Source organism: Microtus ochrogaster, chromosome 5 (assembly GCF_000317375.1).
Source record: "Microtus ochrogaster isolate Prairie Vole_2 chromosome 5, MicOch1.0, whole genome shotgun sequence".
In the NCBI taxonomy this organism is placed as follows: domain Eukaryota; kingdom Metazoa; phylum Chordata; class Mammalia; order Rodentia; family Cricetidae; genus Microtus; species Microtus ochrogaster.
The window spans coordinates 75,365,386-75,373,018 of NC_022012.1; positions in this window are offsets into that span (position 1 = coordinate 75,365,386).

Sequence of the window (7,633 nt, forward strand, 5' to 3'; positions counted from 1 at the left end):
GAAGCCAGATGAAGCAGAACTCAGGGGATGTTGCCATCTTAAATTTACCAGTCAGATCTTCAAGAGAGGCCAGGTATCCTTCACCTGTGACAGGGATTCTAAGAGAGGATCATAATCTGGCACACAGGTCCCTCTGCTCTGTGAGGAACTGTTGGGCAAACCCTAAGTGTAGCCTTATTACCCTCCCGAAGTTGGGGGAGGGGTGCGGTGTAATTCTGTGCAAGGCTCCAGAGGGAAGTCTGGGCCCAGGTGACTCAGCTCCGAAGATGGGCAATCTTTGTTCACTGAGTTATCTCACTAGGAAGAGATTTGTTTAAGTCATTTTGGTAGACAGAATTCTAAGATAATCCAAGATTCCTGGCCCTTTGGTGTAGACACATTTTATGCCAGTTACTTGTTCAAATGAGAATCCTGGTGCTGGTGTGAAGGGCCTTTTAAACAAAATTTAGATTCCAAGTGTATAGTGGCATATACCTTAATCCCAGTGGTCAGGAGGCTGATGTAGGTGAATCTCTGGGGAGTTTAAGGCCATCCCGGACTATATAGAGAAATCTTGTCTCAAAAAAAAAAGCAAACAAAAAGTTAAGAAGGGTTGTAGAATATTACTTTAAGATGTGTTACATTTGTTTATGCTATGGAACATTTCTTTAATGATGCAAAGATGTGTTGCATTCTTTTATGTTACATTTTTTAACCTTGTGAAGCTGTGTTACTCTGCCTGCCTAAAACACCTGATTGGTCTAATAAAGAGCTGAAAGGTCAATAGTAAGGCAGAAGAAAAGACAGGCAGTGCTGGCAGGCAGAGAGAATAAATAGAAGGAGAAAAGGGAAGCAAGAGAGAAGGAGAAACAAGATAACAAGAAGAGGAGGGGCCAGGCGGTGGTGGCGCATGCCTTTAATCCCAGCACTGGGAGGCAGAGGCAGGCCGATCTCTGGGAGTTCGAGGCCAGCCTGGTCTACAAGAGCTAGTTCCGGGACGGGCACCAAAGCTACAGAGAAACCCTGTCTCGAAAAACCAAAAAAAAAAAAAAAAAATCACTCTGTATTCTCTTGCTTTATAACCAGATATAAAAGCATCCTTTAACTGGGCAATGGTGGCACTTGGAGTCAGGCAGGCAGATCTCTGTGAATTCAAGGCCAGCCTGATCTATAGAGTTCCAGGACAGGCACCAAAGCTACAGAGAAACCCTGTCAAGTATCCTTTAGTGTGTCTTTTAGTTTACTTACAAACAATGAAAATAAGTAGAAGTTTCTATCTTTAATTTGCCCAGGTTCAGGATCATGGCCAAGCACTCATTGTTTTCTTTTCCATTTCTCTATAAACCTTCTGTTGTATTTATAGTGATTTCAGAACTCTTAGGCTATTGACACAGATGTAAAATCGAATTTGTTCACTCCAACTCAGACATATACAGTAACAAAACAGAACAAAATAGAATAGGGAAACTCTGTGTGATAAATTTACCCAGTGAAATAATTATTTATTGTGATCTGCTGAAACATTCCTACAAAATGGGTGAAAACTTAATCTCATCAAAGAAAATCAATCAAAAAATTAAACTACAAGAGCAATGTTTCTATTTTTGAATTATAATTGGCAAGCCAGGTGACTGAATTTTCTTGTACTCTGCCTCAAGATTTTATTTTCTTTTTCTGTGTTAATCAATGAAGCTTAGCTACTAATTAATGTTCAAGTATCTGGACCTTTAAGCTCCTTGAATAAAAGTATTGTTAGAATACAAACCTGTTTGGTGTGTTTCTTTTTGTCTCCAGTAATTGGATACATGTTAACAGTGGTATGTGAAAGGCCAGGGTTTTCACTAGCAGATATTCCCATGGAAGGGACTAGGCGAGGCATTAATTTGGAAAAAGAAAAAAAAAAAAGGAAAAAAAAATCAATGAAACGGCACCTCCTAGTGGTAGAACTCTAGAATTATCAGTAGGTTAACAGTACGGTAAAAATCGAGCTGAGACAATGTAAATAAGTGTAAAATAATTAGAGTGAGTTAGCAGAACATCTCAGAGTGATCATTGCAAATCAAGTTATTGGGGTTCCTTACATTTTTTGAATGCTAAAGCAAAGATCATATTAACCTTCAACATATGGGAAATGAAATTTTCCCAAATAAAATTCACCAGGCTGTTGTTGCACAGAGACACCCTGTCTCAAAAAGCAAAAAGCAAAAAAGGAAAGAAAAGCCCAAAAAACAAGTAAAATGGTTATAGGAGCCATTTGCACCCCACTGCCATGGGGTACAAGTGAAAGCCATTGACTCTTTAGGTAATGGGGTAATTGCAGACATCCACATGACCTATTAGAGCCATTGATTCATTAGTATCGGGACGCAGTACCATCTGTGCAATTGGGCATATTTCTATAATTGAGATTGCTAAGGCTCCAGAAGTTATATCAATATCTGAGTGTCACTGTCTCCAGTTCTGTAAATCTGTTACTAAGATCCTTGTGGCCCACCATAGAATGTGCCCCCACCCTACAGCTCTACGTGTTTTTTAAGTAGAAGGGTGTACAGCAGGGCCATTGCCGTGAGAACTCTGCAGTCAGCCTGTTTAGGTTCAAGGCCGATTTCGACACTCACTCGGTGTGTGGCCTGGGCAGTTGATTCAGTCCTTCCTAACCCATTTCTTTCCCTGGAAAATATATTTGTGAAAGGTAGTGTAGTCAAGGCTGTGCTTTTAGAACTACAGCAAGGAAAAAACTGGGCATAAGGGTGCACACCTTGAAGCTGAGGAACTACGGTGGTCATGCCAGTTGTCACCGTGCGGAGCTCTAGAATCACCTGGGGAAAGGGGCCTGTGGGGACATCTGTGAGGGGTTACCTTGGTTAGACTCCCTTGCTGTGGGCAGCACCCTACCTAGGATGGGATCCTGGACTGGATGAAAAGGAGACCATGAGCCGGGCGGTGGTGGCGCACACCTTTAATCCCAGCACTCGGGAGGCAGAGGCAGGCAGATCTCTGTGAGTTCGAGGCCAGCCTGGTCTACAGAGCTAGTTCCAGGACAGGCTCCAAAAACCACAGAGAAATCCTGTCTCAAAAAAAACAAAACAGGGGGCTGGAGAGATGGCTCAGTGGTTAAGAGCATTGCCTGCTCTTCCAAAGGTCCTGAGTTCAATTCCCAGCAACCACATGGTGGCTCACAACCATCTGTAATGAGATCTGGTGCCCTCTTCTGGCCTGCAGACGTACACACAGACAGGATATTGTATACATAATAAATAAATAAATATTAAAAAAACAAAAACAAAAAGGAGACCATGAACAGAGTACGAGCATTCATCCTCTCGGATTCCTGACTGTGCCCAGCTGCCTCACTCTCCTGCTGCCCTGCCAGGATGGACTGCTTCCTGGCTCTGTGGATCAAGACAACCCCTTTCTCTATTAAGATACTTTTGTTGGGGTATTTTATTACATTTTCATTCTTTTGTGTGCATGCACATGCCACAGTGTATATGGCACAGCATGCATGTGAGGTCAGAGCATAACTTACAAGAGTCTGCTCTCTGCTTGTGGGTACTGGGGATCAAACTCAGGTCCGCAGGCTTGGCAGTGGGTTCCTTTGCCACTAAGCTATGTCACCAGCCCCCTCAGTATTTTATCACAGCAACAGAAAGGGAAGAAAGAAGACAGGAAAAGGAAGAGAGGAGATGAGATGGTGCTTAGAACATCCCGTGGCCTCCAGTTACAAGCCAAGAAGCATCCGCTGTGATGAACTGGTACGACATGGATTCCCCAGCCCTTCAGGATTGCCAACTTTGGGTTATCTTTAACTCTTGGGATCCAGACAAGATATCAACAGTACATGCCTGATGTAAGCCAAATGGCTGAGAGGCAATCAACAGTAGCCTATTGCTTGAGAGTAGACTGCAGATGAGAACAGAATTTATGCATTCTTACTTGGCACCCTGCTGCATTGTTTGACTGTGTTGCAGTAAGCATGTGTTGTACTATAGTCAAAATAAATAAATCAATAAGAAGTAAATAGACACAGAATATTTCAAAGCTTGCTTCTGCAATGCACTCTAGTTCTTAGAGCTTATCTTCTGAAATTTCTTTTGTATATCTACCATCCCAGGTCTCTCAGTCCTCGGTAGAGTGCATTTCCAGGGTGCATCTGTAAGAAGGGTTGTTGGTGCTGTAGCTGGTTCAAAGTGTAAGCACACTGGTGCTCAGACAGAGGAAGAGGGAAGCCATGTACCGCGGAAATGGAGGTGTGGCGTGAGATTTCCATTGACCAGAGTGCTGGAAGCTGCCACAGTGTTCTGCTACCTGGGCAGCATGCTGTCCATCTGCCTTTAGGTTGTCAAGGAAAGCAGTAGCTAAAGAGAGAAGCAAGCCATCAGACATCCTGTCCAGTGTGGCTCTGCTGCCCCACAAAGCCAGAACACAGCAGAACATGCTGGTTCCCACCAGCTAGAGGATTGTGCGACTGTAGAAATCACCAAACTCTCTCATAGTGTTTAGCATCTGGTAAGGGGTATTTGCTTATGGTCTATTTTAAACACCATCTTGCAACTATTAGACAAGTTTCTTAGTGTGTCCTACCAACTAAGCCACATTCCCAGCCACCTTAGTCTCTCTTGTTAAATGGGTGTATATGTTGGTAATGATAGTTTATCTTGAACCCTTGAGCTTGCTTTTCCTTCCCTTGCCTGCCAAGTGCAGGTATTCTCATTGCCTAGATCCCCAAAGGGTTTATTTCTCTTGTACCAAGGTCCACTGGGAAGGGGAAGGCCAAGCTCTGCTCTAGTCTCTCAGGAATCAAAGTAGAAACGGGCTCTACCATCTTTAAAGCTGGCTTGCCAATGACGCCCTGAGCTTTGGCATCCAGCTGGTGCACTATTAGAAAAATCATGTAGGTGGGGAGGGGGATATTATGAGTCATTGCAGGAAATAGTGCCATTATATTCTGCCAAAGAGAACCCAGACACATGGCCACCACTATCTATCTGTAAAGTAGGCATGACAACATTGGTCATCAGTTGTGCCTAAAGAAAATGTGGTCAAGAAGTTGGTAAAGAGAGTTCATCCTATCTGCCATAAGGGATCCCACATAATGAATTATGTGAAGTAAGGATTCCAAGTGTGTAATGATGCGTGCTTGGCTTAATGGCTTATGGAGGGGCTTATGCCAAAAAAAGGTAGAATGCCCAAGCCAAGGATAGACAGTGAGCTGGGCTACAACTGGTCCAAATAAAGAGGGTGGAGCAGCAGATGGGATGGGTTGACTCATTTAGCGTTTGGGGCGGGGCATTCTGGTAAATTGCTTGTGTAGTTTTTAAATGTTCTTGATGCCTGCCTTCAGACCTTGAAGAACACACTTCCTGCTGCTCTATAGTCATGTGACTGGTTCTGGCCAATGGCAAGAAGGACAGCATTCCTTCTAGACTGAGTTGTTGGTGTGAGGCTACCTAGAGGACTCTCTCCCCTTTTCCAATGACCAATGGTTTCCAGAGAGATCCCTTTTCATTAGCCTGGGTCCTGCAGACAGACAGACTAGTGATGTTCTCCACCTGTGCAGCCTCTTGTCCTGAGACACAGAGACTTTGTCAAATGAATGTATTACAGTTTATTTAATGTGTGTTGTGCAGTGGACACCTTCACCTGCTGAGCCGTCTCACTGCGGCATCAGGTAGTTTTTTCAGTCCAGAAGCCTCGGATTGCCCAGATAAACCCCCCGCCCCGAACAACCAACCAAAAGATCTACTATAAATCCTCAGTCCTAGGAACTAAGGAGTCCTGTTCCTCAACATAATGTGTAAAGCCAGGCATGGGTGCATGAGAATTCCAGCACTTGAGAGACAGAGAGGAGTAAGTGCAAGTTCATCACAACTCTGTCTCCAAAAGAGGGGGGAAGCTCAGAGCTTACCTGGAATGCACAAAGCCCTCAATTTCATCCCCAGGTACCTGTAATCCCAAAAGTTAAAAATAGCTACAAGCAGGATGATCAGAGGTTCAGCTACAAGCAAATTTAAGGCTAACCTGGACACCTGAGATTATCTCATAAATTTTACCTCTTTGCCCCAATATAAGAAAAGGAGATGTGCAATGGGCATTGGCTTATTACAATTACCTTGTTTTTTGAGATAGCATCTCATGCTTCCAACTACTGTGTAGCCAAGAATGACCTTGATTTTTATTTTAATTTATGTGCATTGGTGTTTTGCCTGCATGAGGATGTCGGGTACCCCTGGAACTGGAGTTACAGTTGTGAGCTGCCATGTGGGTGCTGGGAATGAACCAGGGTCCTCTGGAAGAGCAGCCAGTGCTCTTCATCACTGAACCATCTCTCCAGCGGGGCCTTGAATATTTGATCATATTGTTTCTGCCTCCCAAGTGATGGGATTATAGGTTTGTGCGCATTCCCACCTAGATTTTTTGGTGCATAGGACAGAACTTTGTGCATGCTAGGCAAGAACTCTACCAACTAAGCTGCAGCCCACTCTTATTCTAAATGCTGATAGAAATCAACTTTCAATAGACCCTAGATATGCTCTGTTCCTTAAAGGATCGCTCATTTGCAGACAATTCAAGCCACAAAGTGCTGAAGAGAGATATTAAGGGCAGATTAAGGCCTAATCAAAGTCGTTCCTCCAATCCCACAGAATCAGAGGCTTTAAAAAGATAGGAAGGGAACTAGGGAGGGACTCGTGGGCAGTTGTCAAAAGCATTTTTACTGTAGAGGAAGATTTTGGCTTCTCACTGTCTGCAGGGCTCTCTGCACTGACGCTGAGAGGAATATTCATATAATCATTGTGGAGAGCGCTAGGAACCCTAACCGTGCACCGGTTCTACGCTGTTTTCCCACTTGTGCAAGTCCACCTTGCGTTTCACGGGGTGACCTGACACAGAGGTACGAGGAGGGAATCATGACTCTATGCATCGTCTTAGGGTGAAACGAGAGGCTGGGCTTGGTTTAATTCAGCAGCATTGGAAGAGCACCATGGTGCCAGCCAACTGGGCAAGCCACCTTAGCCAGAGCTTTCCAAGCAGTCAGTTCCTTAGGTGAACAGCCGGTACTTAAGAACTTGGTTTTGAGTTGACCCGTTTCTAGCTTGAACACTGGTTCTGCCACTTAATAACTAGGTATCCTTGGCCACTTAAGCTCCCTAATACAGCCTCACAACCTGTAAAATGGAGATACAAACAAATGCCCACGCCTTTGATCTATGGAAGTTAAATGAGACTCTTGTGTGGGAAGCTGCTAACCGAGTGGGCTGAGTGCTCGGAGAAGCGAGGGAGAGTATGGTCTTCCTAGAAACCGTCCTTTCTGTCAGGAGCTACAAGTACAATACAATACTTAGTGATCGTGTCCATAGCAGTTTCAAGAATTCTTCTGGGCTGGAGAGATGGCTCAGTAGTTAAGAGCACTGTCTACTCTTCCAAAGGTTCTGAGTTCAATTCCCAGCAACCACACAGTGGCTCACAACCATCTGTAATAAGGTCTGGTGCCCTCTTCTGGCCTGCAGACATACACACAGACAGAATATTATATGCATAATAAGTAAATAAATATTTTAAAAAAAGAATTCTTCTGCCAGAGGCTGTCAACGCTATAAAAGTTGTACAGTGTTTACCCCAGAAGGATTGGTTTTCTTTCTTTCTTTCTTTCTTT